This window comes from Ammospiza nelsoni, chromosome W, assembly GCF_027579445.1.
Source record: "Ammospiza nelsoni isolate bAmmNel1 chromosome W, bAmmNel1.pri, whole genome shotgun sequence".
Lineage (NCBI taxonomy): Eukaryota > Metazoa > Chordata > Aves > Passeriformes > Passerellidae > Ammospiza > Ammospiza nelsoni.
In genome coordinates, this window is record NC_080668.1 from 453,659 (window position 1) to 480,929 (window position 27,271).

Genomic DNA, 27,271 nt, shown 5'->3' on the forward strand with positions numbered 1-27,271 from the left:
GTGGCACCACTGCCGAGTCGGGCTGGTTCGAGAGTACCAAGTGTCTCCTACAATCTGCCATCCGGAAGGGGGGCAGGTGAGGTTTGTTTGCCGGGGAAAAGGGCCCTTGTTTTTGTTTGGTGGCCTGTGGCTAGGGGTGGCCAGCTGGCTCCTGAAAATGTACGATACGCCGGATGGTTCCCAGACCCAAGTTGGCACCAGTTCCAAGTCGGGCTGGTTTGATAGTACCAAGTGGCTCCTGCAATCTGCCATCCAGAAGTGGGGCAGGTGAGGTTTGTTTGCCAGGGAAAAGGGCCGTTGTCTTTGTTTGGTGGCCTGTGGCCTGCAGAGTCCGGCTGGTTCCTGAAAATCTACGATAGGCAGGATTTTTCCAAGACCCAAGGTGGCACCAGTGCCAAGTCGGGCTGGTTTGATAGTACCAAGTGGCTCCTGCAATCTGCCATCCAGAGACGGGTCAGGTGAGATTTTTTTGTCAGGGAAAAGGGCCGTGGTTTGTGTTTCTGGGCCTGTGGCGTGGAGGTGCCGGCTGGCTCCTCAAAATCCACGATATGCAGGATTGTTCCAGACCCAAGGTGGCACCAGTTCCAAGTCGGGCTGGTTTGATAGTACCAACTGGCTCCTGCAATCTGCCATCCAGAAGCGGGGCAGGTGAGTTTTGTTTGCCTGGGAAAAGGGCTGTTGCTTTTGTTTGGTGGCCTGTGGCTGGGAGTGGCCGGCTGGCTCCTGAATAACTTCGATACGCAAGATGGTTCCCAGACCCAAGGTGGCACCAGTGCCAATTCGGGCTGGTTTGATAATACCAAGTTGCTCCTGCAATCTGCTATCCACAAGCAGGGCAGCTGAGTTTTGTTTGCCAAAGAAAAGGGCCGTGGTTTGTGTTTGGTGGCCGGTGGCTGGGAGTGGCCGGCTGGCTTTTGAATAACTTTGATACGCAGGATGGTTCCCAGACCCAAGGTGGCACCAGTGCCAAGTCGGGCTGGTTTGATAGTACCACGTGACTCCTGAAATCTGCCATCCAGAAGAGGGGCAGGTGAGTTTTGTTTGCCAGGGAAAAGTGCCGTTGTCTTTGTTTGGTGGCCTGTGGCCTGCAGAGTCCGGCTGGTTCCTGAAAATCTACGATAGGCAGGATTTTTCCAAGACCCAAGGTGGCACCAGTGCCAAGTCGGGCTGGTTTGATAGTACCAAGTGGCTCCTGCAATCTGCCATCCAGAGACGGGTCAGGTGAGTTTTTTTTGCCAGGGAAAAGGGCCGTGGTTTGTGTTTCAGGGCCTGTGGCGTGGAGGTGCCGGCTGGCTCCTCAAAATCCACGATATGCAGGATTGTTCCAGACCCAAGGTGGCTCCAGTTCCAAGTCGGGCTGGTTTGATAGTACCAACTGGCTCCTGAAATCTGCCATCCAGAAGCGGGGCAGGTGAGTTTTGTTTGCTTGGGAAAAGGGCAGTAGTTTTTGTTTTGGGCCTATGACTTGGAGTGGCCGGCTGGTTCCAGAAATTCCAAGATACGCAAGATGGATGCCAGGCCCCAGGTGGCACCACTGCCAAGTCGGGCGTGTTTGATAGTACCAAGTGGCTCCTGCAATCTGCAGTCCCGAAGACGGGCAGGTGAGTTTTGTTTGCCAGGGAAAAGGGCCGTGGTTTTTGTTTGGTGGCCTGTGGCTGAGTGGCCGGCAGATTCCTGAAAATCCATGATATGGAAGATGGTTCCCCGACCCAAGTTGGCACCAATGCCAAGTTGGGTAGGTTTGATAGTACCAAGTGGCGCCTGCCATCATCCATCCAGAAGTGGGGCAGGTGAGTTTTTTTTGCCAGGGAATATGGTCGTGGTTTGTGTTTGGGGGGCCGTGGCCAAGAGTGGCTGGCTGGCACCTGAAAATCCAAGATACGCAGGATGGTTCCCAGACCAGAGGTGGCACCATTGCCAAGTTGGGCTGGTTTGATAGTACCAAGTGACTCCTGCAATCTGCCATCCAGAAGAGGAGCAGGTGAGTTTTTTTTGCCAGAGAAAAGGGCCGTGGTTTGTGTTTGGTGGGCTGTGGCCGAGAGTAGCCTGCTGGCTCCAGAAATTCCACAATACACAAGATGGTTGCCAGACCCAATGTGGCACCACTGCCAAGTCGGGCTGGTTTGATAGTTTCAAGTGGCTCCTGCAATCTGCCATCCAGAAGCGGGGCCGGTGTGTTTTGTTTGTAAGGGAAACGGGCGGAGGTTTGTCTCTGGGGGCCTGTGGCCTGCAGAGTCCGGCTGGTTCCTGAAAATCTATGATAAGCAGGATTTTTCGAAGACCCAAGGTGACACCACTGCCAAGTCGGGCTGGTTTGATAGTACCAAGTGGCTCCTGCAATCTGCCATTCAGAGACAGGTCAGGTGAGTTTTTTTTGCCAGGGAAAAGGGCCGTGGTTTGTGTTTCAGGGCCTGTGGCGTGGAGGTGCCTGCTGGCTCCTCAAAATCCACGATACGCAGGATTGTTCCAGACCCAAGGTGGCACCAGTGCCAAGTCGGGCTGGTTTGATAGTACCAACTGGCTCCTGCAATCTGCCATCCAGAAGCGGGGCAGGTGAGTTTTGTTTGCCTCGGAAAAGGGCCGTTGCTTTTGTTTGGTGGCCTGTGGCTGGGAGTGGCCGGCTGGCTCCTGAAAATCCATTATACGCAGGATGGTTCCCAGACCCAAGGTGGCACCATTGCCAAGTTGGGCTGGTTTGATAGTACCAAGTGTCTCCTACAATCTGCCATCCGGAAGCGGGGCAGGTGAGGTTTGTTTGCCGGGGAAAAGGGCCCTTGTTTTTGTTTGGTGGCCTGTGGCTAGGGGTGGCCAGCTGGCTCCTGAAAATGTACGATACGCCGGATGTTTCCCAGACCCAAGTTGGCACCAGTTCCAAGTCGGGCTGGTTTGATAGTACCAAGTGGCTCCTGCAATCTGCCATCCAGAAGTGGGGAAGGTGAGGTTTGTTTGCCAGGGAAAAGGGCCGTTGTTTTTGTTTGGTGGCCGGTGGCTGGGAGTGGCCGGCTGGCTTTTGAATAACTTTGATACGCAGGATGGTTCCCAGACCCAAGGTGGCACCAGTGCCAAGTCGGGCTGGTTTGATAGTACCAAGTGACTCCTGAAATCTGCCATCCAGAAGAGGGGCAGGTGAGTTTTGTTTGCCAGGGAAAAGTGCCGTTGTCTTTGTTTGGTGGCCTGTGGCCTGCAGAGTCCGGCTGGTTCCTGAAAATCTACGATAGGCAGGATTTTTCCAAGACCCAAGGTGGCACCAGTGCCAAGTCGGGCTGGTTTGATAGTACAAGTGGCTCCTGCAATCTGCCATCCAGAGACGGGTCAGGTGAGTTTTTTTTGCCCGGGAAAAGGGCCGTGGTTTGTGTTTCAGGGCCTGTGGCGTGGAGGTGCCGGCTGACACCTCAAAATCCACGATATGCAGGATTGTTCCAGACCCAAGGTGGCACCAGTTCCAAGTCGGGCTGGTTTGATAGTACCAACTGGCTCCTGAAATCTGCCATCCAGAAGCGGGGCAGGTGAGTTTTGTTTGCCTGGGAAAAGGGCCGTTGCTTTTGTTTGGTGGCCTGTGGCTGGGAGTGGCCGGCTGGCTCCTGAAAATCCATTATACGCAGGATGGTTCCCAGACCCAAGGTGGCACCAGTGCCAATTCGGGCTGGTTTGATAATACCAAGTTGCTCCTGCAATCTGCTATCCACAAGCAGGGCAGGTGAGTTTTGTTTGCCAGGGAAAAGGGCAGTAGTTTTTGTTTCGGGCCTATGACTTGGAGTGGCCGGCTGGTTCCAGAAATTCCAAGATACGCAAGATGGATGCCAGGCCCCAGGTGGCACCACTGCCAAGTCGGGCGTGTTTGATAGTACCAAGTGGCTCCTGCAATCTGCAGTCCCGAAGACGGGCAGGTGAGTTTTGTTTGCCAGTGAAAAGGGCCGTGGTTTTTTTTTGGTGGCCTGTGGCTGAGTGGCCGGCAGATTCCTGAAAATCCATGATATGGAAGATGGTTCCCCGACCCAAGTTGGCACCAATGCCAAGTTGGGTAGGTTTGATAGTACCAAGTGGCGCCTGCCATCATCCATCCAGAAGTGGGGCAGGTGAGTTTTTTTTGCCAGGGAATATGGTCGTGGTTTGTGTTTGGGGGGCCGTGGCCAAGAGTGGCTGGCTGGCACCTGAAAATCCAAGATACGCAGGATGGTTCCCAGACCAGAGGTGGCACCATTGCCAAGTTGGGCTGGTTTGATAGTACCAAGTGACTCCTGCAATCTGCCATCCAGAAGAGGAGCAGGTGAGTTTTTTTTGCCAGAGAAAAGGGCCGTGGTTTGTGTTTGGTGGGCTGTGGCCGAGAGTAGCCTGCTGGCTCCAGAAATTCCACAATACACAAGATGGTTGCCAGACCCAATGTGGCACCACTGCCAAGTCGGGCTGGTTTGATAGTTTCAAGTGGCTCCTGCAATCTGCCATCCAGAAGCGGGGCCGGTGTGTTTTGTTTGTAAGGGAAACGGGCGGAGGTTTGTCTCTGGGGGCCTGTGGCCTGCAGAGTCCGGCTGGTTCCTGAAAATCTATGATAAGCAGGATTTTTCGAAGACCCAAGGTGACACCACTGCCAAGTCGGGCTGGTTTGATAGTACCAAGTGGCTCCTGCAATCTGCCATTCAGAGACAGGTCAGGTGAGTTTTTTTTGCCAGGGAAAAGGGCCGTGGTTTGTGTTTCAGGGCCTGTGGCGTGGAGGTGCCGGCTGGCTCCTCAAAATCCACGATACGCAGGATTGTTCCAGACCCAAGGTGGCACCAGTGCCAAGTCGGGCTGGTTTGATAGTACCAACTGGCTCCTGCAATCTGCCATCCAGAAGCGGGGCAGGTGAGTTTTGTTTGCCTGGGAAAAGGGCTGTTGCTTTTGTTTGGTGGCCTGTGGCTGGGAGTGGCCGGCTGGCTCCTGAATAACTTCGATACGCAAGATGGTTCCCAGACCCAAGGTGGCACCAGTGCCAATTCGGGCTGGTTTGATAATACCAAGTTGCTCCTGCAATCTGCTATCCACAAGCAGGGCAGCTGAGTTTTGTTTGCCAAAGAAAAGGGCCGTGGTTTGTGTTTGGTGGCCGGTGGCTAGGAGTGGCCGGCTGGTTCCAGAAATTCCAAGATACGCAAGATGGTTGCCAGGCCCCAGGTGGCACCAGTTCCAAGTCGGGCTGGTTTGATAGTACCAAGTGGCTCCTGCAATCTGCAATCCAGAACACGTGCAGGTGAGTTTTCTTTGAAAGGGAAAAGGGCCGTGGTTTGTATTTTGGGGGCCTGTGGCCGATAGCAGCCGGCTGTCTCCTGAATAACTACAATATGCAGGATGGTTCCCAGACCCAAGGTGCCACCACTGCCAAGTTGGGCTGGTTTGATATTACCAAAGGGCTCCTGCAATCTTTCATCCACAAGAAGGGCAGGTGAGTTTTGTTTGCCAGGGAAAAGGGCAGTAGTTCTTGTTTCGGGGCCTGTGACTGGGAGTGGCCAGCTAGTTCCTGAAAATCTACGATACGCAGGATGTTTCCCAGACCCAAGGTGGCACCACTGCCGAGTCGGGCTGGTTCGAGAGTACCAAGTGTCTCCTACAATCTGCCATCCGGAAGCGGGGCAGGTGAGGTTTGTTTGCCGGGGAAAAGGGCCCTTGTTTTTGTTTGGTGGCCTGTGGCTAGGGGTGGCCAGCTGGCTCCTGAAAATGTACGATACGCCGGATGGTTCCCAGACCCAAGTTGGCACCAGTTCCAAGTCGGGCTGGTTTGATAGTACCAAGTGGCTCCTGCAATCTGCCATCCAGAAGTGGGGCAGGTGAGGTTTGTTTGCCAGGGAAAAGGGCCGTTGTTTTTGTTTGGTGGCCGGTGGCTGGGAGTGGCCGGCTGGCTTTTGAATAACTTTGATACGCAGGATGGTTCCCAGACCCAAGGTGGCACCAGTGCCAAGTCGGGCTGGTTTGATAGTACCAAGTGGCTCCTGCAATCTGCCATCCAGAGACGGGTCAGGTGAGTTTTTTTTGCCAGGGAAAAGGGCCGTGGTTTGTGTTTCAGGGCCTGAGGCGTGGAGGTGCCGGCTGGCTCCTCAAAATCCACGATATGCAGGATTGTTCCAGACCCAAGGTGGCTCCAGTTCCAAGTCGGGCTGGTTTGATAGTACCAACTGGCTCCTGAAATCTGCCATCCAGAAGCGGGGCAGGTGAGTTTTGTTTGCTTGGGAAAAGGGCAGTAGTTTTTGTTTCGGGCCTATGACTTGGAGTGGCCGGCTGGTTCCAGAAATTCCAAGATACGCAAGATGGATGCCAGGCCCCAGGTGGCACCACTGCCAAGTCGGGCGTGTTTGATAGTACCAAGTGGCTCCTGCAATCTGCAGTCCCGAAGACGGGCAGGTGAGTTTTGTTTGCCAGGGAAAAGGGCCGTGGTTTTTGTTTGGTGGCCTGTGGCTGAGTGGCCGGCAGATTCCTGAAAATCCATGATATGGAAGATGGTTCCCCGACCCAAGTTGGCACCAATGCCAAGTTGGGTAGGTTTGATAGTACCAAGTGGCGCCTGCCATCATCCATCCAGAAGTGGGGCAGGTGAGTTTTTTTTGCCAGGGAATATGGTCGTGGTTTGTGTTTGGGGGGCCGTGGCCAAGAGTGGCTGGCTGGCACCTGAAAATCCAAGATACGCAGGATGGTTCCCAGACCAGAGGTGGCACCATTGCCAAGTTGGGCTGGTTTGATAGTACCAAGTGACTCCTGCAATCTGCCATCCAGAAGAGGAGCAGGTGAGTTTTTTTTGCCAGAGAAAAGGGCCGTGGTTTGTGTTTGGTGGGCTGTGGCCGAGAGTAGCCTGCTGGCTCCAGAAATTCCACAATACACAAGATGGTTGCCAGACCCAATGTGGCACCACTGCCAAGTCGGGCTGGTTTGATAGTTTCAAGTGGCTCCTGCAATCTGCCATCCAGAAGCGGGGCCGGTGTGTTTTGTTTGTAAGGGAAACGGGCGGAGGTTTGTCTCTGGGGGCCTGTGGCCTGCAGAGTCCGGCTGGTTCCTGAAAATCTATGATAAGCAGGATTTTTCGAAGACCCAAGGTGACACCACTGCCAAGTCGGGCTGGTTTGATAGTACCAAGTGGCTCCTGCAATCTGCCATTCAGAGACAGGTCAGGTGAGTTTTTTTTGCCAGGGAAAAGGGCCGTGGTTTGTGTTTCAGGGCCTGTGGCGTGGAGGTGCCTGCTGGCTCCTCAAAATCCACGATACGCAGGATTGTTCCAGACCCAAGGTGGCACCAGTGCCAAGTCGGGCTGGTTTGATAGTACCAACTGGCTCCTGCAATCTGCCATCCAGAAGCGGGGCAGGTGAGTTTTGTTTGCCTGGGAAAAGGGCCGTTGCTTTTGTTTGGTGGCCTGTGGCTGGGAGTGACCGGCTGGCTCCTGAAAATCCATTATACGCAGGATGGTTCCCAGACCCAAGGTGGCACCACTGCCGAGTCGGGCTGGTTCGAGAGTACCAAGTGTCTCCTACAATCTGCCATCCAGAAGCGGGGCAGGTGAGGTTTGTTTGCCGGGGAAAAGGGCCCTTGTTTTTGTTTGGTGGCCTGTGGCTAGGGGTGGCTAGCTGGCTCCTGAAAATGTACGATACGCCGGATGGTTCCCAGACCCAAGGTGGCACCAGTGCCAAGTCGGGCTGGTTTGATAGTACCAAGTGGCTCCTGCAATCTGCCATCCAGAAGTGGGGCAGGTGAGGTTTGTTTGCCAGGGAAAAGGGCCGTTGTTTTTGTTTGGTGGCCGGTGGCTGGGAGTGGCCGGCTGGCTTTTGAATAACTTTGATACGCAGGATGGTTCCCAGACCCAAGGTGGCACCAGTGCCAAGTCGGGCTGGTTTGATAGTACCAAGTGACTCCTGAAATCTGCCATCCAGAAGAGGGGCAGGTGAGTTTTGTTTGCCAGGGAAAAGTGCCGTTGTCTTTGTTTGGTGGCCTGTGGCCTGCAGAGTCCGGCTGGTTCCTGAAAATCTACGATAGGCAGGATTTTTCCAAGACCCAAGGTGGCACCAGTGCCAAGTCGGGCTGGTTTGATAGTACCAAGTGGCTCCTGCAATCTGCCATCCAGAGACGGGTCAGGTGAGATTTTTTTGTCAGGGAAAAGGGCCGTGGTTTGTGTTTCTGGGCCTGTGGCGTGGAGGTGCCGGCTGGCTCCTCAAAATCCACGATATGCAGGATTGTTCCAGACCCAAGGTGGCACCAGTTCCAAGTCGGGCTGGTTTGATAGTACCAACTGGCTCCTGAAATCTGCCATCCAGAAGCGGGGCAGGTGAGTTTTGTTTGCCTGGGAAAAGGGCCGTTGCTTTTGTTTGGTGGCCTGTGGCTGGGAGTGGCAGGCTAGCTCCTGAATAACTTCGATACGCAGGATGGTTCCCAGACCCAAGGTGGCACCAGTGCCAATTCGGGCTGGTTTGAAAATACCAAGTGGCTCCTGCAATCTGCTATCCACAAGCAGGGAAGCTGAGTTTTGTTTGCCAAAGAAAAGGGCCGTGGTTTGTGTTTGGTGGCCGGTGGCTGGGAGTGGCCGGCTGGCTGCTGAATAACTACGATACGCAGGATGGTTCCCAGACCCAAGGTGGCACCAGTGCCAAGTCGGGCTGGTTTGATAGTACCAAGTGACTCCTGAAATCTGCCATCCAGAAGAGGGGCAGGTGAGTTTTGTTTGCCAGGGAAAAGGGCAGTAGTTTTTGTTTCGGGCCTATGACTTGGAGTGGCCGGCTGGTTCCAGAAATTCCAAGATACGCAAGATGGATGCCAGGCCCCAGGTGGCACCACTGCCAAGTCGGGCGTGTTTGATAGTACCAAGTGGCTCCTGCAATCTGCAGTCCCGAAGACGGGCAGGTGAGTTTTGTTTGCCAGGGAAAAGGGCCGTGGTTTTTGTTTGGTGGCCTGTGGCTGAGTGGCCGGCAGATTCCTGAAAATCCATGATATGGAAGATGGTTCCCCGACCCAAGTTGGCACCAATGCCATGTTGGGTAGGTTTGATAGTACCAAGTGGCGCCTGCCATAATCCATCCAGAAGTGGAGCAGGTGAGTTTTTTTTGCCAGGGAATATGGTCGTGGTTTGTGTTTGGGGGGCCGTGGCCAAGAGTGGCTGGCTGGCACCTGAAAATCCAAGATACGCAGGATGGTTCCCAGACCAGAGGTGGCACCATTGCCAAGTTGGGCTGGTTTGATAGTACCAAGTGACTCCTGCAATCTGCCATCCAGAAGAGGAGCAGGTGAGTTTTTTTTTGCCAGAGAAAAGGGCCGTGGTTTGTGTTTGGTGGGCTGTGGCCGAGAGTAGCCTGCTGGCTCCAGAAATTCCAAGATACACAAGATGGTTGCCAGACCCAATGTGGCACCACTGCCAAGTCGGGCTGGTTTGATAGTTTCAAGTGGCTCCTGCAATCTGCCATCCAGAAGCGGGGCCGGTGTGCTTTGTTTGTAAGGGAAACGGGCGGAGGTTTGTCTCTGGGGGCCTGTGGCCTGCAGAGTCCGGCTGGTTCCTGAAAATCTATGATAAGCAGGATTTTTCGAAGACCCAAGGTGACACCACTGCAAAGTCGGGCTGGTTTGATAGTACCAAGTGGCTCCTGCAATCTGCCATTCAGAGACAGGTCAGGTGAGTTTTTTTTGCCAGGGAAAAGGGCCGTGGTTTGTGTTTCAGGGCCTGTGGCGTGGAGGTGCCGGCTGGCTCCTCAAAATCCACGATACGCAGGATTGTTCCAGACCCAAGGTGGCACCAGTGCCAAGTCGGGCTGGTTTGATAGTACCAAGTGGCTCCTGCAATCTGCCATCCAGAAGAGGGGCAGGTGAGTTTTGTTTGCCTGGGAAAAGGGCTGTTGCTTTTGTTTGGTGGCCTGTGGCTGGGAGTGGCCGGCTGGCTCCTGAAAATCCATTATACGCAGGATGGTTCCCAGACCCAAGGTGGCACCAGTGCCAAGTCGGGCGTGTTTGATAGTACCAAGTGGCTCCTGCAATCTGCAGTCCCGAAGACGGGCAGGTGAGTTTTGTTTGCCAGGGAAAAGGGCCGTGGTTTTTGTTTGGTGGCCTGTGGCTGAGTGGCCGGCAGATTCCTGAAAATCCATGATATGGAAAATGGTTCCCCGACCCAAGTTGGCACCAATGCCAAGTTGGGTAGGTTTGATAGTACCAAGTGGCGCCTGCCATCATCCATCCAGAAGTGGGGCAGGTGAGTTTTTTTTGCCAGGGAATATGGTCGTGGTTTGTGTTTGGGGGGCCGTGGCCGAGAGTGGCTGGCTGGCACCTGAAAATCCAAGATACGCAGGATGGTTCCCAGACCAGAGGTGGCACCATTGCCAAGTTGGGCTGGTTTGATAGTACCAAGTGACTCCTGCAATCTGCCATCCAGAAGAGGAGCAGGTGAGTTTTTTTTGCCAGAGAAAAGGGCCGTGGTTTGTGTTTGGTGGGCTGTGGCCGAGAGTAGCCTGCTGGCTCCAGAAATTCCAAGATACACAAGATGGTTGCCAGACCCAATGTGGCACCACTGCCAAGTCGGGCGTGTTTGATAGTACCAAGTGGCTCCTGCAATCTGCAGTCCCGAAGACGGGCAGGTGAGTTTTGTTTGCCAGGGAAAAGGGCCGTGGTTTTTGTTTGGTGGCCTGTGGCTGAGTGGCCGGCAGATTCCTGAAAATCCATGATATGGAAGATGGTTCCCCGACCCAAGTTGGCACCAATGCCAAGTTGGGTAGGTTTGATAGTACCAAGTGGCGCCTGCCATCATCCATCCAGAAGTGGGGCAGGTGAGTTTTTTTTGCCAGGGAATATGGTCGTGGTTTGTGTTTGGGGGGCCGTGGCCGAGAGTGGCTGGCTGGCACCTGAAAATCCAAGATACGCAGGATGGTTCCCAGACCAGAGGTGGCACCATTGCCAAGTTGGGCTGGTTTGATAGTACCAAGTGACTCCTGCAATCTGCCATCCAGAAGAGGAGCAGGTGAGTTTTTTTTGCCAGAGAAAAGGGCCGTGGTTTGTGTTTGGTGGGCTGTGGCCGAGAGTAGCCTGCTGGCTCCAGAAATTCCACAATACACAAGATGGTTGCCAGACCCAATGTGGCACCACTGCCAAGTCGGGCTGGTTTGATAGTTTCAAGTGGCTCCTGCAATCTGCCATCCAGAAGCGGGGCCGGTGTGCTTTGTTTGTAAGGGAAACGGGCGGAGGTTTGTCTCTGGGGGCCTGTGGCCTGCAGAGTCCGGCTGGTTCCTGAAAATCTATGATAAGCAGGATTTTTCGAAGACCCAAGGTGACACCACTGCCAAGTCGGGCTGGTTTGATAGTACCAAGTGGCTCCTGCAATCTGCCATTCAGAGACAGGTCAGGTGAGTTTTTTTTGCCAGGGAAAAGGGCCGTGGTTTGTGTTTCAGGGCCTGTGGCGTGGAGGTGCCTGCTGGCTCCTCAAAATCCACGATACGCAGGATTGTTCCAGACCCAAGGTGGCACCAGTGCCAAGTCGGGCTGGTTTGATAGTACCAACTGGCTCCTGCAATCTGCCATCCAGAAGCGGGGCAGGTGAGTTTTGTTTGCCTGGGAAAAGGGCCGTTGCTTTTGTTTGGTGGCCTGTGGCTGGGAGTGGCCGGCTGGCTCCTGAAAATCCATTATACGCAGGATGGTTCCCAGACCCAAGGTGGCACCACTGCCGAGTCGGGCTGGTTCGAGAGTACCAAGTGTCTCCTACAATCTGCTATCCAGAAGCTAGGCAGGTGAGGTTTGTTTGCCGGGGAAAAGGGCCCTTGTTTTTGTTTGGTGGCCTGTGGCTAGGGGTGGCCAGCTGGCTCCTGAAAATGTACGATACGCCGGATGGTTCCCAGACCCAAGTTGGCACCAGTTCCAAGTCGGGCTGGTTTGATAGTACCAAGTGGCTCCTGCAATCTGCCATCCAGAAGTGGGGCAGGTGAGGTTTGTTTGCCAGGGAAAAGGGCCGTTGTTTTTGTTTGGTGGCCGGTGGCTGGGAGTGGCCGGCTGGCTTTTGAATAACTTTGATACGCAGGATGGTTCCCAGACCCAAGGTGGCACCAGTGCCAAGTCGGGCTGGTTTGATAGTACCAAGTGACTCCTGAAATCTGCCATCCAGAAGAGGGGCAGGTGAGTTTTGTTTGCCAGGGAAAAGTGCCGTTGTCTTTGTTTGGTGGCCTGTGGCCTGCAGAGTCCGGCTGGTTCCTGAAAATCTACGATAGGCAGGATTTTTCCAAGACCCAAGGTGGCACCAGTGCCAAGTCGGGCTGGTTTGATAGTACCAAGTGGCTCCAGCAATCTGCCATCCAGAGACGGGTCAGGTGAGTTTTTTTTGCCCGGGAAAAGGGCCGTGGTTTGTGTTTCAGGGCCTGTGGCGTGGAGGTGCCGGCTGACACCTCAAAATCCACGATATGCAGGATTGTTCCAGACCCAAGGTGGCACCAGTTCCAAGTCGGGCTGGTTTGATAGTACCAACTGGCTCCTGAAATCTGCCATCCAGAAGCGGGGCAGGTGAGTTTTGTTTGCCTGGGAAAAGGGCCGTTGCTTTTTTTTTGTGGCCTGTGGCTGGGAGGTGCCGGCTAGCTCCTGAATAACTTCGATACGCAGGATGGTTCCCAGACCCAAGGTGGCACCAGTGCCAAGTCGGGCTGGTTTGATAATACCAAGTTGCTCCTGCAATCTGCTATCCACAAGCAGGGCAGCTGAGTTTTGTTTGCCAAAGAAAAGGGCCGTGGTTTGTGTTTGGTGGCCGGTGGCTGGGAGTGGCCGGCTGGCTCCTGAATAACTACGATATGCAGGATGGTTCCCAGACCCAAGGTGCCACCACTGCCAAGTTGGGCTGGTTTGATATTACCAAAGGGCTCCTGCAATCTTTCATCCACAAGAAGGGCAGGTGAGTTTTGTTTGCCAGGGTAAAGGGCAGTAGTTCTTGTTTCGGGGCCTGTGACTGGGAGTGGCCGGCTAGTTCCTGAAAATCTACGATACGCAGGATGTTTCCCAGACCCAAGGTGGCACCACTGCCGAGTTGGGCTGGTTCGAGAGTACCAAGTGTCTCCTACAATCTGCCATCCGGAAGCGGGGCAGGTGAGGTTTGTTTGCCGGGGAAAAGGGCCCTTGTTTTTGTTTGGTGGCCTGTGGCTAGGGGTGGCCAGCTGGCTCCTGAAAATGTACAATACGCCGGATGGTTCCCAGACCCAAGGTGGCACCAGTGCCAAGTCGGGCTGGTTTGATAATACCAAGTTGCTCCTGCAATCTGCCATCCACAAGCAGGGCAGAGGAGTTTTGTTTGCCAAAGAAAAGGGCCGTGGTTTCTATTTGGTGGCCGATGGCTGGGAGTTGCCGGCTGGCTCCTGAATAACTACGATATGCAGGATGGTTCCCAGACCCAAGGTGGCACCACTGCCAAGTCGGGCTGGTTTGATAGTACCAAGTGGCTCCTGCAATCTGCCATCCAGAAGAGGGGCAGGTGAGTTTTGTTTGCCAGGGAAAAGGGCAGTAGTTCTTGTTTCGGGGCCTGTGACTGGGAATGGCCGGCTAGTTCCTGAAAATCTACGATACGCAGGATGTTTCCCAGACCCAAGGTGGCACCACTGCCGAGTCGGGCTGGTTCGAGAGTACCAAGTGTCTCCTACAATCTGCCATCCGGAAGCGGGGCAGGTGAGGTTTGTTTGCCGGGGAAAAGGGCACTTGTTTTTGTTTGGTGGCCTGTGGCTAGGGGTGGCCAGCTGGCTCCTGAAAATGTACGATACGCCGGATGGTTCCCAGACCCAAGTTGGCACCAGTTCCAAGTCGGGCTGGTTTGATAGTACCAAGTGGCTCCTGCAATCTGCCATCCAGAAGTGGGGCAGGTGAGGTTTGTTTGCCAGGGAAAAGGGCCGTTGCTTTTGTTTGGCGGCCGGTGGCTGGGAGTGGCCGGCTGGCTTTTGAATAACTTTGATACGCAGGATGGTTCCCAGATCCAAGGTGGCACCAGTGCCAAGTCGGGCTGGTTTGATAGTACCAAGTGACTCCTGAAATCTGCCATCCAGAAGAGGGGCAGGTGAGTTTTGTTTGCCAGGGAAAAGGGCAGTAGTTTTTGTTTCGGGCCTATGACTTGGAGTGGCCGGCTGGTTCCAGAAATTCCAAGATACGCAAGATGGATGCCAGGCCCCAGGTGGCACCACTGCCAAGTCGGGCGTGTTTGATAGTACCAAGTGGCTCCTGCAATCTGCAGTCCCGAAGACGGGCAGGTGAGTTTTGTTTGCCAGTGAAAAGGGCCGTGGTTTTTGTTTGGTGGCCTGTGGCTGAGTGGCCGGCAGATTCCTGAAAATCCATGATATGGAAGATGGTTCCCCGACCCAAGTTGGCACCAATGCCAAGTTGGGTAGGTTTGATAGTACCAAGTGGCGCCTGCCATCATCCATCCAGAAGTGGGGCAGGTGAGTTTTTTTTGCCAGGGAATATGGTCGTGGTTTGTGTTTGGGGGGCCGTGGCCAAGAGTGGCTGGCTGGCACCTGAAAATCCAAGATACGCAGGATGGTTCCCAGACCAGAGGTGGCACCATTGCCAAGTTGGGCTGGTTTGATAGTACCAAGTGACTCCTGCAATCTGCCATCCAGAAGAGGAGCAGGTGAGTTTTTTTTGCCAGAGAAAAGGGCCGTGGTTTGTGTTTGGTGGGCTGTGGCCGAGAGTAGCCTGCTGGCTCCAGAAATTCCACAATACACAAGATGGTTGCCAGACCCAATGTGGCACCACTGCCAAGTCGGGCTGGTTTGATAGTTTCAAGTGGCTCCTGCAATCTGCCATCCAGAAGCGGGGCCGGTGTGTTTTGTTTGTAAGGGAAACGGGCGGAGGTTTGTCTCTGGGGGCCTGTGGCCTGCAGAGTCCGGCTGGTTCCTGAAAATCTATGATAAGCAGGATTTTTCGAAGACCCAAGGTGACACCACTGCCAAGTCGGGCTGGTTTGATAGTACCAAGTGGCTCCTGCAATCTGCCATTCAGAGACAGGTCAGGTGAGTTTTTTTTGCCAGGGAAAAGGGCCGTGGTTTGTGTTTCAGGGCCTGTGGCGTGGAGGTGCCGGCTGGCTCCTCAAAATCCACGATACGCAGGATTGTTCCAGACCCAAGGTGGCACCAGTGCCAAGTCGGGCTGGTTTGATAGTACCAACTGGCTCCTGCAATCTGCCATCCAGAAGCGGGGCAGGTGAGTTTTGTTTGCCTGGGAAAAGGGCTGTTGCTTTTGTTTGGTGGCCTGTGGCTGGGAGTGGCCGGCTGGCTCCTGAATAACTTCGATACGCAAGATGGTTCCCAGACCCAAGGTGGCACCAGTGCCAATTCGGGCTGGTTTGATAATACCAAGTTGCTCCTGCAATCTGCTATCCACAAGCAGGGCAGCTGAGTTTTGTTTGCCAAAGAAAAGGGCCGTGGTTTGTGTTTGGTGGCCGGTGGCTAGGAGTGGCCGGCTGGTTCCAGAAATTCCAAGATACGCAAGATGGTTGCCAGGCCCCAGGTGGCACCAGTTCCAAGTCGGGCTGGTTTGATAGTACCAAGTGGCGCCTGCAATCTGCAATCCAGAACACGTGCAGGTGAGTTTTCTTTGAAAGGGAAAAGGGCCGTGGTTTGTATTTTGGGGGCCTGTGGCCGATAGCAGCCGGCTGGCTCCTGAATAACTACGATATGCAGGATGGTTCCCAGACCCAAGGTGCCACCACTGCCAAGTTGGGCTGGTTTGATATTACCAAAGGGCTCCTGCAATCTTTCATCCACAAGAAGGGCAGGTGAGTTTTGTTTGCCAGGGAAAAGGGCAGTAGTTCTTGTTTCGGGGCCTGTGACTGGGAGTGGCCGGCTAGTTCCTGAAAATCTACGATACGCAGGATGTTTCCCAGACCCAAGGTGGCACCACTGCCGAGTCGGGCTGGTTCGAGAGTACCAAGTGTCTCCTACAATCTGCCATCCGGAAGCGGGGCAGGTGAGGTTTGTTTGCCGGGGAAAAGGGCCCTTGTTTTTGTTTGGTGGCCTGTGGCTAGGGGTGGCCAGCTGGCTCCTGAAAATGTACGATACGCCGGATGGTTCCCAGACCCAAGTTGGCACCAGTTCCAAGTCGGGCTGGTTTGATAGTACCAAGTGGCTCCTGCAATCTGCCATCCAGAAGTGGGGAAGGTGAGGTTTGTTTGCCAGGGAAAAGGGCCGTTGTTTTTGTTTGGTGGCCGGTGGCTGGGAGTGGCCGGCTGGCTTTTGAATAACTTTGATACGCAGGATGGTTCCCAGACCCAAGGTGGCACCAGTGCCAAGTCGGGCTGGTTTGATAGTACCAAGTGACTCCTGAAATCTGCCATCCAGAAGAGGGGCAGGTGAGTTTTGTTTGCCAGGGAAAAGTGCCGTTGTCTTTGTTTGGTGGCCTGTGGCCTGCAGAGTCCGGCTGGTTCCTGAAAATCTACGATAGGCAGGATTTTTCCAAGACCCAAGGTGGCACCAGTGCCAAGTCGGGCTGGTTTGATAGTACCAAGTGGCTCCTGCAATCTGCCATCCAGAGACGGGTCAGGTGAGTTTTTTTTGCCAGGGAAAAGGGCCGTGGTTTGTGTTTCAGGGCCTGAGGCGTGGAGGTGCCGGCTGGCTCCTCAAAATCCACGATATGCAGGATTGTTCCAGACCCAAGGTGGCTCCAGTTCCAAGTCGGGCTGGTTTGATAGTACCAACTGGCTCCTGAAATCTGCCATCCAGAAGCGGGGCTGGTGAGTTTTGTTTGCTTGGGAAAAGGGCAGTAGTTTTTGTTTCGGGCCTATGACTTGGAGTGGCCGGCTGGTTCCAGAAATTCCAAGATACGCAAGATGGATGCCAGGCCCCAGGTGGCACCACTGCCAAGTCGGGCGTGTTTGATAGTACCAAGTGGCTCCTGCAATCTGCAGTCCCGAAGACGGGCAGGTGAGTTTTGTTTGCCAGGGAAAAGGGCCGTGGTTTTTGTTTGGTGGCCTGTGGCTGAGTGGCCGGCAGATTCCTGAAAATCCATGATATGGAAGATGGTTCCCCGACCCAAGTTGGCACCAATGCCAAGTTGGGTAGGTTTGATAGTACCAAGTGGCGCCTGCCATCATCCATCCAGAAGTGGGGCAGGTGAGTTTTTTTTGCCAGGGAATATGGTCGTGGTTTGTGTTTGGGGGGCCGTGGCCAAGAGTGGCTGGCTGGCACCTGAAAATCCAAGATACGCAGGATGGTTCCCAGACCAGAGGTGGCACCATTGCCAAGTTGGGCTGGTTTGATAGTACCAAGTGACTCCTGCAATCTGCCATCCAGAAGAGGAGCAGGTGAGTTTTTTTTGCCAGAGAAAAGGGCCGTGGTTTGTGTTTGGTGGGCTGTGGCCGAGAGTAGCCTGCTGGCTCCAGAAATTCCACAATACACAAGATGGTTGCCAGACCCAATGTGGCACCACTGCCAAGTCGGGCTGGTTTGATAGTTTCAAGTGGCTCCTGCAATCTGCCATCCAGAAGCGGGGCCGGTGTGTTTTGTTTGTAAGGGAAACGGGCGGAGGTTTGTCTCTGGGGGCCTGTGGCCTGCAGAGTCCGGCTGGTTCCTGAAAATCTATGATAAGCAGGATTTTTCGAAGACCCAAGGTGACACCATTGCCAAGTCGGGCTGGTTTGATAGTACCAAGTGGCTCCTGCAATCTGCCATTCAGAGACAGGTCAGGTGAGTTTTTTTTGCCAGGGAAAAGGGCCGTGGTTTGTGTTTCAGGGCCTGTGGCGTGGAGGTGCCTGCTGGCTCCTCAAAATCCACGATACGCAGGATTGTTCCAGACCCAAGGTGGCACCAGTGCCAAGTCGGGCTGGTTTGATAGTACCAACTGGCTCCTGCAATCTGCCATCCAGAAGCGGGGCAGGTGAGTTTTGTTTGCCTCGGAAAAGGGCCATTGCTTTTGTTTGGTGGCCTGTGGCTGGGAGTGACCGGCTGGCTCCTGAAAATCCATTATACGCAGGATGGTTCCCAGACCCAAGGTGGCACCACTGCCGAGTCGGGCTGGTTCGAGAGTACCAAGTGTCTCCTACAATCTGCCATCCAGAAGCGGGGCAGGTGAGGTTTGTTTGCCGGGGAAAAAGGGCCCTTGTTTTTGTTTGGTGGCCTGTGGCTAGGGGTGGCTAGCTGGCTCCTGAAAATGTACGATACGCCGGATGGTTCCCAGACCCAAGGTGGCACCAGTGCCAAGTCGGGCTGGTTTGATAGTACCAAGTGGCTCCTGCAATCTGCCATCCAGAAGTGGGGCAGGTGAGTTTTGTTTGCCAGGGAAAAGGGCCGTTGTTTTTGTTTGGTGGCCGGTGGCTGGGAGTGGCCGGCTGGCTTTTGAATAACTTTGATACGCAGGATGGTTCCCAGACCCAAGGTGGCACCAGTGCCAAGTCGGGCTGGTTTGATAGTACCAAGTGACTCCTGAAATCTGCCATCCAGAAGAGGGGCAGGTGAGTTTTGTTTGCCAGGGAAAAGTGCCGTTGTCTTTGTTTGGTGGCCTGTGGCCTGCAGAGTCCGGCTGGTTCCTGAAAATCTACGATAGGCAGGATTTTTCCAAGACCCAAGTTGGCACCAGTGCCAAGTCGGGCTGGTTTGATAGTACCAAGTGGCTCCTGCAATCTGCCATCCAGAGACGGGTCAGGTGAGATTTTTTTGTCAGGGAAATGGGCCGTGGTTTGTGTTTCTGGGCCTGTGGCGTGGAGGTGCCGGCTGGCTCCTCAAAATCCACGATATGCAGGATTGTTCCAGACCCAAGGTGGCACCAGTTCCAAGTCGGGCTGGTTTGATAGTACCAACTGGCTCCTGAAATCTGCCATCCAGAAGCGGGGCAGGTGAGTTTTGTTTGCCTGGGAAAAGGGCCGTTGCTTTTGTTTGGTGGCCTGTGGCTGGGAGTGGCCGGCTAGCTCCTGAATAACTTCGATACGCAGGATGGTTCCCAGACCCAAGGTGGCACCAGTGCCATTTTGGGCTGGTTTGATAATACCAAGTTGCTCCTGCAATCTGCTATCCACAAGCAGGGCAGCTGAGTTTTGTTTGCCAAAGAAAAGGGCCGTGGTTTGTGTTTGGTGGCCGGTGGCTGGGAGTGGCCGGCTGGCTCCTGAATAACTACGATACGCAGGATGGTTCCCAGACCCAAGGTGGCACCAGTGCCAAGTCGGGCTGGTTTGATAGTACCAAGTGACTCCTGAAATCTGCCATCCAGAAGAGGGGCAGGTGAGTTTTGTTTGCCAGGGAAAAGGGCAGTAGTTTTTGTTTCGGGCCTATGACTTGGAGTGGCCGGCTGGTTCCAGAAATTCCAAGATACGCAAGATGGATGCCAGGCCCCAGGTGGCACCACTGCCAAGTCGGGCGTGTTTGATAGTACCAAGTGGCTCCTGCAATCTGCAGTCCCGAAGACGGGCAGGTGAGTTTTGTTTGCCAGGGAAAAGGGCCGTGGTTTTTGTTTGGTGGCCTGTGGCTGAGTGGCCGGCAGATTCCTGAAAATCCATGATATGGAAGATGGTTCCCCGACCCAAGTTGGCACCAATGCCAAGTTGGGTAGGTTTGATAGTACCAAGTGGCGCCTGCCATCATCCATCCAGAAGTGGGGCAGGTGAGTTTTTTTTGCCAGGGAATATGGTCGTGGTTTGTGTTTGGGGGGCCGTGGCCAAGAGTGGCTGGCTGGCACCTGAAAATCCAAGATACGCAGGATGGTTCCCAGACCAGAGGTGGCACCATTGCCAAGTTGGGCTGGTTTGATAGTACCAAGTGACTCCTGCAATCTGCCATCCAGAAGAGGAGCAGGTGAGTTTTTTTTGCCAGAGAAAAGGGCCGTGGTTTGTGTTTGGTGGGCTGTGGCCGAGAGTAGCCTGCTGGCTCCAGAAATTCCACAATACACAAGATGGTTGCCAGACCCAATGTGGCACCACTGCCAAGTCGGGCTGGTTTGATAGTTTCAAGTGGCTCCTGCAATCTGCCATCCAGAAGCGGGGCCGGTGTGTTTTGTTTGTAAGGGAAACGGGCGGAGGTTTGTCTCTGGGGGCCTGTGGCCTGCAGAGTCCGGCTGGTTCCTGAAAATCTATGATAAGCAGGATTTTTCGAAGACCCAAGGTGACACCACTGCCAAGTCGGGCTGGTTTGATAGTACCAAGTGGCTCCTGCAATCTGCCATTCAGAGACAGGTCAGGTGAGTTTTTTTTGCCAGGGAAAAGGGCCGTGGTTTGTGTTTCAGGGCCTGTGGCGTGGAGGTGCCTGCTGGCTCCTCAAAATCCACGATACGCAGGATTGTTCCAGACCCAAGGTGGCACCAGTGCCAAGTTGGGCTGGTTTGATAGTACCAACTGGCTCCTGCAATCTGCCATCCAGAAGCGGGGCAGGTGAGTTTTGTTTGCCTGGGAAAAGGGCCGTTGCTTTTGTTTGGTGGCCTGTGGCTGGGAGTGGCCGGCTGGCTCCAGAAAATCCATTATACGCAGGATGGTTCCCAGACCCAAGGTGGCACCACTGCCGAGTCGGGCTGGTTCGAGAGTACCAAGTGTCTCCTACAATCTGCCATCCAGAAGCAGGGCAGGTGAGGTTTGTTTGCCGGGGAAAAGGGCCCTTGTTTTTGTTTGGTGGCCTGTGGCTAGGGGTGGCCAGCTGGCTCCTGAAAATGTACGATACGCCGGATGGTTCCCAGACCCAAGTTGGCACCAGTTCCAAGTCGGGCTGGTTTGATAGTACCAAGTGGCTCCTGCAATCTGCCATCCAGAAGTGGGGCAGGTGAGGTTTGTTTGCCAGGGAAAAGGGCCGTTGTTTTTGTTTGGTGGCCGGTGGCTGGGAGTGGCCGGCTGGCTTTTGAATAACTTTGATACGCAGGATGGTTCCCAGACCCAAGGTGGCACCAGTGCCAAGTCGGGCTGGTTTGATAGTACCAAGTGACTCCTGAAATCTGCCATCCAGAAGAGGGGCAGGTGAGTTTTGTTTGCCAGGGAAAAGTGCCGTTGTCTTTGTTTGGTGGCCTGTGGCCTGCAGAGTCCGGCTGGTTCCTGAAAATCTACGATAGGCAGGATTTTTCCAAGACCCAAGGTGGCACCAGTGCCAAGTCGGGCTGGTTTGATAGTACCAAGTGGCTCCTGCAATCTGCCATCCAGAGACAGGTCAGGTGAGTTTTTTTTGCCAGGGAAAAGGGCCGTGGTTTGTGTTTCAGGGCCTGTGGCGTGGAGGTGCCGGCTGGCTCCTCAAAATCCACGATATGCAGGATTGTTCCAGACCCAAGGTGGCACCAGTTCCAAGTCGGGCTGGTTTGATAGTACCAACTGGCTCCTGCAATCTGCCATCCAGAAGCGGGGCAGGTGAGTTTTGTTTGCCTGGGAAAAGGGCCGTTGCTTTTTTTTTGTGGCCTGTGGCTGGGAGGTGCCGGCTAGCTCCTGAATAACTTCGATACGCAGGATGGTTCCCAGACCCAAGGTGGCACCAGTGCCAATTCGGGCTGGTTTGATAATACCAAGTTGCTCCTGCAATCTGCTATCCACAAGCAGGGCAGCTGAGTTTTGTTTGCCAAAGAAAAGGGCCGTGGTTTGTGTTTGGTGGCCGGTGGCTGGGAGTGGCCGGCTGGCTCCTGAATAACTACGATACGCAGGATGGTTCCCAGACCCAAGGTGGCACCAGTGCCAAGTCGGGCTGGTTTGATAGTACCAAGTGACTCCTGAAATCTGCCATCCAGAAGAGGGGCAGGTGAGTTTTGTTTGCCAGGGAAAAGGGCAGTAGTTTTTGTTTCGGGCCTATGACTTGGAGTGGCCGGCTGGTTCCAGAAATTCCAAGATACGCAAGATGGATGCCAGGCCCCAGGTGGCACCACTGCCAAGTCGGGCGTGTTTGATAGTACCAAGTGGCTCCTGCAATCTGCAGTCCCGAAGACGGGCAGGTGAGTTTTGTTTGCCAGGGAAAAGGGCCGTGGTTTTTGTTTGGTGGCCTGTGGCTGAGTGGCCGGCAGATTCCTGAAAATCCATGATATGGAAGATGGTTCCCCGACCCAAGTTGGCACCAATGCCAAGTTGGGTAGGTTTGATAGTACCAAGTGGCGCCTGCCATCATCCATCCAGAAGTGGGGCAGGTGAGTTTTTTTTGCCAGGGAATATGGTCGTGGTTTGTGTTTGGGGGGCCGTGGCCGAGAGTGGCTGGCTGGCACCTGAAAATCCAAGATACGCAGGATGGTTCCCAGACCAGAGGTGGCACCATTGCCAAGTTGGGCTGGTTTGATAGTACCAAGTGACTCCTGCAATCTGCCATCCAGAAGAGGAGCAGGTGAGTTTTTTTTGCCAGAGAAAAGGGCCGTGGTTTGTGTTTGGTGGGCTGTGGCTGAGAGTAGCCTGCTGGCTCCAGAAATTCCACAATACACAAGATGGTTGCCAGACCCAATGTGGCACCACTGCCAAGTCAGGCTGGTTTGATAGTTTCAAGTGGCTCCTGCAATCTGCCATCCAGAAGCGGGGCCGGTGTGTTTTGTTTGTAAGGGAAACGGGCGGAGGTTTGTCTCTGGGGGCCTGTGGCCTGCAGAGTCCGGCTGGTTCCTGAAAATCTATGATAAGCAGGATTTTTCGAAGACCCAAGGTGACACCACTGCCAAGTCGGGCTGGTTTGATAGTACCAAGTGGCTCCTGCAATCTGCCATTCAGAGACAGGTCAGGTGAGTTTTTTTTGCCAGGGAAAAGGGCCGTGGTTTGTGTTTCAGGGCCTGTGGCGTGGAGGTGCCTGCTGGCTCCTCAAAATCCACGATACGCAGGATTGTTCCAGACCCAAGGTGGCACCAGTGCCAAGTCGGGCTGGTTTGATAGTACCAACTGGCTCCTGCAATCTGCCATCCAGAAGCGGGGCAGGTGAGTTTTGTTTGCCTGGGAAAAGGGCCGTTGCTTTTGTTTGGTGGCCTGTGGCTGGGAGTGGCCGGCTGGCTCCTGAAAATCCATTATACGCAGGATGGTTCCCAGACCCAAGGTGGCACCACTGCCGAGTCGGGCTGGTTCGAGAGTACCAAGTGTCTCCTACAATCTGCCATCCAGAAGCGGGGCAGGTGAGGTTTGTTTGCCGGGGAAAAAGGGCCCTTGTTTTTGTTTGGTGGCCTGTGGCTAGGGGTGGCTAGCTGGCTCCTGAAAATGTACGATACGCCGGATGGTTCCCAGACCCAAGGTGGCACCAGTGCCAAGTCGGGCTGGTTTGATAGTACCAAGTGGCTCCTGCAATCTGCCATCCAGAAGTGGGGCAGGTGAGGTTTGTTTGCCAGGGAAAAGGGCCGTTGTTTTTGTTTGGTGGCCGGTGGCTGGGAGTGGCCGGCTGGCTTTTGAATAACTTTGATACGCAGGATGGTTCCCAGACCCAAGGTGGCACCAGTGCCAAGTCGGGCTGGTTTGATAGTACCAAGTGACTCCTGAAATCTGCCATCCAGAAGAGGGGCAGGTGAGTTTTGTTTGCCAGGGAAAAGTGCCGTTGTCTTTGTTTGGTGGCCTGTGGCCTGCAGAGTCCGGCTGGTTCCTGAAAATCTACGATAGGCAGGATTTTTCCAAGACCCAAGTTGGCACCAGTGCCAAGTCGGGCTGGTTTGATAGTACCAAGTGGCTCCTGCAATCTGCCATCCAGAGACGGGTCAGGTGAGATTTTTTTGTCAGGGAAATGGGCCGTGGTTTGTGTTTCTGGGCCTGTGGCGTGGAGGTGCCGGCTGGCTCCTCAAAATCCACGATATGCAGGATTGTTCCAGACCCAAGGTGGCACCAGTTCCAAGTCGGGCTGGTTTGATAGTACCAACTGGCTCCTGAAATCTGCCATCCAGAAGCGGGGCAGGTGAGTTTTGTTTGCCTGGGAAAAGGGCCGTTGCTTTTGTTTGGTGGCCTGTGGCTGGGAGTGGCCGGCTAGCTCCTGAATAACTTCGATACGCAGGATGGTTCCCAGACCCAAGGTGGCACCAGTGCCATTTTGGGCTGGTTTGATAATACCAAGTTGCTCCTGCAATCTGCTATCCACAAGCAGGGCAGCTGAGTTTTGTTTGCCAAAGAAAAGGGCCGTGGTTTGTGTTTGGTGGCCGGTGGCTGGGAGTGGCCGGCTGGCTCCTGAATAACTACGATACGCAGGATGGTTCCCAGACCCAAGGTGGCACCAGTGCCAAGTCGGGCTGGTTTGATAGTACCAAGTGACTCCTGAAATCTGCCATCCAGAAGAGGGGCAGGTGAGTTTTGTTTGCCAGGGAAAAGGGCAGTAGTTTTTGTTTCGGGCCTATGACTTGGAGTGGCCGGCTGGTTCCAGAAATTCCAAGATACGCAAGATGGATGCCAGGCCCCAGGTGGCACCACTGCCAAGTCGGGCGTGTTTGATAGTACCAAGTGGCTCCTGCAATCTGCAGTCCCGAAGACGGGCAGGTGAGTTTTGTTTGCCAGGGAAAAGGGCCGTGGTTTTTGTTTGGTGGCCTGTGGCTGAGTGGCCGGCAGATTCCTGAAAATCCATGATATGGAAGATGGTTCCCCGACCCAAGTTGGCACCAATGCCAAGTTGGGTAGGTTTGATAGTACCAAGTGGCGCCTGCCATCATCCATCCAGAAGTGGGGCAGGTGAGTTTTTTTTGCCAGGGAATATGGTCGTGGTTTGTGTTTGGGGGGCCGTGGCCAAGAGTGGCTGGCTGGCACCTGAAAATCCAAGATACGCAGGATGGTTCCCAGACCAGAGGTGGCACCATTGCCAAGTTGGGCTGGTTTGATAGTACCAAGTGACTCCTGCAATCTGCCATCCAGAAGAGGAGCAGGTGAGTTTTTTTTGCCAGAGAAAAGGGCCGTGGTTTGTGTTTGGTGGGCTGTGGCCGAGAGTAGCCTGCTGGCTCCAGAAATTCCACAATACACAAGATGGTTGCCAGACCCAATGTGGCACCACTGCCAAGTCGGGCTGGTTTGATAGTTTCAAGTGGCTCCTGCAATCTGCCATCCAGAAGCGGGGCCGGTGTGTTTTGTTTGTAAGGGAAACGGGCGGAGGTTTGTCTCTGGGGGCCTGTGGCCTGCAGAGTCCGGCTGGTTCCTGAAAATCTATGATAAGCAGGATTTTTCGAAGACCCAAGGTGACACCACTGCCAAGTCGGGCTGGTTTGATAGTACCAAGTGGCTCCTGCAATCTGCCATTCAGAGACAGGTCAGGTGAGTTTTTTTTGCCAGGGAAAAGGGCCGTGGTTTGTGTTTCAGGGCCTGTGGCGTGGAGGTGCCTGCTGGCTCCTCAAAATCCACGATACGCAGGATTGTTCCAGACCCAAGGTGGCACCAGTGCCAAGTTGGGCTGGTTTGATAGTACCAACTGGCTCCTGCAATCTGCCATCCAGAAGCGGGGCAGGTGAGTTTTGTTTGCCTGGGAAAAGGGCCGTTGCTTTTGTTTGGTGGCCTGTGGCTGGGAGTGGCCGGCTGGCTCCAGAAAATCCATTATACGCAGGATGGTTCCCAGACCCAAGGTGGCACCACTGCCGAGTCGGGCTGGTTCGAGAGTACCAAGTGTCTCCTACAATCTGCCATCCAGAAGCAGGGCAGGTGAGGTTTGTTTGCCGGGGAAAAGGGCCCTTGTTTTTGTTTGGTGGCCTGTGGCTAGGGGTGGCCAGCTGGCTCCTGAAAATGTACGATACGCCGGATGGTTCCCAGACCCAAGTTGGCACCAGTTCCAAGTCGGGCTGGTTTGATAGTACCAAGTGGCTCCTGCAATCTGCCATCCAGAAGTGGGGCAGGTGAGGTTTGTTTGCCAGGGAAAAGGGCCGTTGTTTTTGTTTGGTGGCCGGTGGCTGGGAGTGGCCGGCTGGCTTTTGAATAACTTTGATACGCAGGATGGTTCCCAGACCCAAGGTGGCACCAGTGCCAAGTCGGGCTGGTTTGATAGTACCAAGTGACTCCTGAAATCTGCCATCCAGAAGAGGGGCAGGTGAGTTTTGTTTGCCAGGGAAAAGTGCCGTTGTCTTTGTTTGGTGGCCTGTGGCCTGCAGAGTCCGGCTGGTTCCTGAAAATCTACGATAGGCAGGATTTTTCCAAGACCCAAGGTGGCACCAGTGCCAAGTCGGGCTGGTTTGATAGTACCAAGTGGCTCCTGCAATCTGCCATCCAGAGACAGGTCAGGTGAGTTTTTTTTGCCAGGGAAAAGGGCCGTGGTTTGTGTTTCAGGGCCTGTGGCGTGGAGGTGCCGGCTGGCTCCTCAAAATCCACGATATGCAGGATTGTTCCAGACCCAAGGTGGCACCAGTTCCAAGTCGGGCTGGTTTGATAGTACCAACTGGCTCCTGCAATCTGCCATCCAGAAGCGGGGCAGGTGAGTTTTGTTTGCCTGGGAAAAGGGCCGTTGCTTTTTTTTTGTGGCCTGTGGCTGGGAGGTGCCGGCTAGCTCCTGAATAACTTCGATACGCAGGATGGTTCCCAGACCCAAGGTGGCACCAGTGCCAATTCGGGCTGGTTTGATAATACCAAGTTGCTCCTGCAATCTGCTATCCACAAGCAGGGCAGCTGAGTTTTGTTTGCCAAAGAAAAGGGCCGTGGTTTGTGTTTGGTGGCCGGTGGCTGGGAGTGGCCGGCTGGCTCCTGAATAACTACGATACGCAGGATGGTTCCCAGACCCAAGGTGGCACCAGTGCCAAGTCGGGCTGGTTTGATAGTACCAAGTGACTCCTGAAATCTGCCATCCAGAAGAGGGGCAGGTGAGTTTTGTTTGCCAGGGAAAAGGGCAGTAGTTTTTGTTTCGGGCCTATGACTTGGAGTGGCCGGCTGGTTCCAGAAATTCCAAGATACGCAAGATGGATGCCAGGCCCCAGGTGGCACCACTGCCAAGTCGGGCGTGTTTGATAGTACCAAGTGGCTCCTGCAATCTGCAGTCCCGAAGACGGGCAGGTGAGTTTTGTTTGCCAGGGAAAAGGGCCGTGGTTTTTGTTTGGTGGCCTGTGGCTGAGTGGCCGGCAGATTCCTGAAAATCCATGATATGGAAGATGGTTCCCCGACCCAAGTTGGCACCAATGCCAAGTTGGGTAGGTTTGATAGTACCAAGTGGCGCCTGCCATCATCCATCCAGAAGTGGGGCAGGTGAGTTTTTTTTGCCAGGGAATATGGTCGTGGTTTGTGTTTGGGGGGCCGTGGCCGAGAGTGGCTGGCTGGCACCTGAAAATCCAAGATACGCAGGATGGTTCCCAGACCAGAGGTGGCACCATTGCCAAGTTGGGCTGGTTTGATAGTACCAAGTGACTCCTGCAATCTGCCATCCAGAAGAGGAGCAGGTGAGTTTTTTTTGCCAGAGAAAAGGGCCGTGGTTTGTGTTTGGTGGGCTGTGGCTGAGAGTAGCCTGCTGGCTCCAGAAATTCCACAATACACAAGATGGTTGCCAGACCCAATGTGGCACCA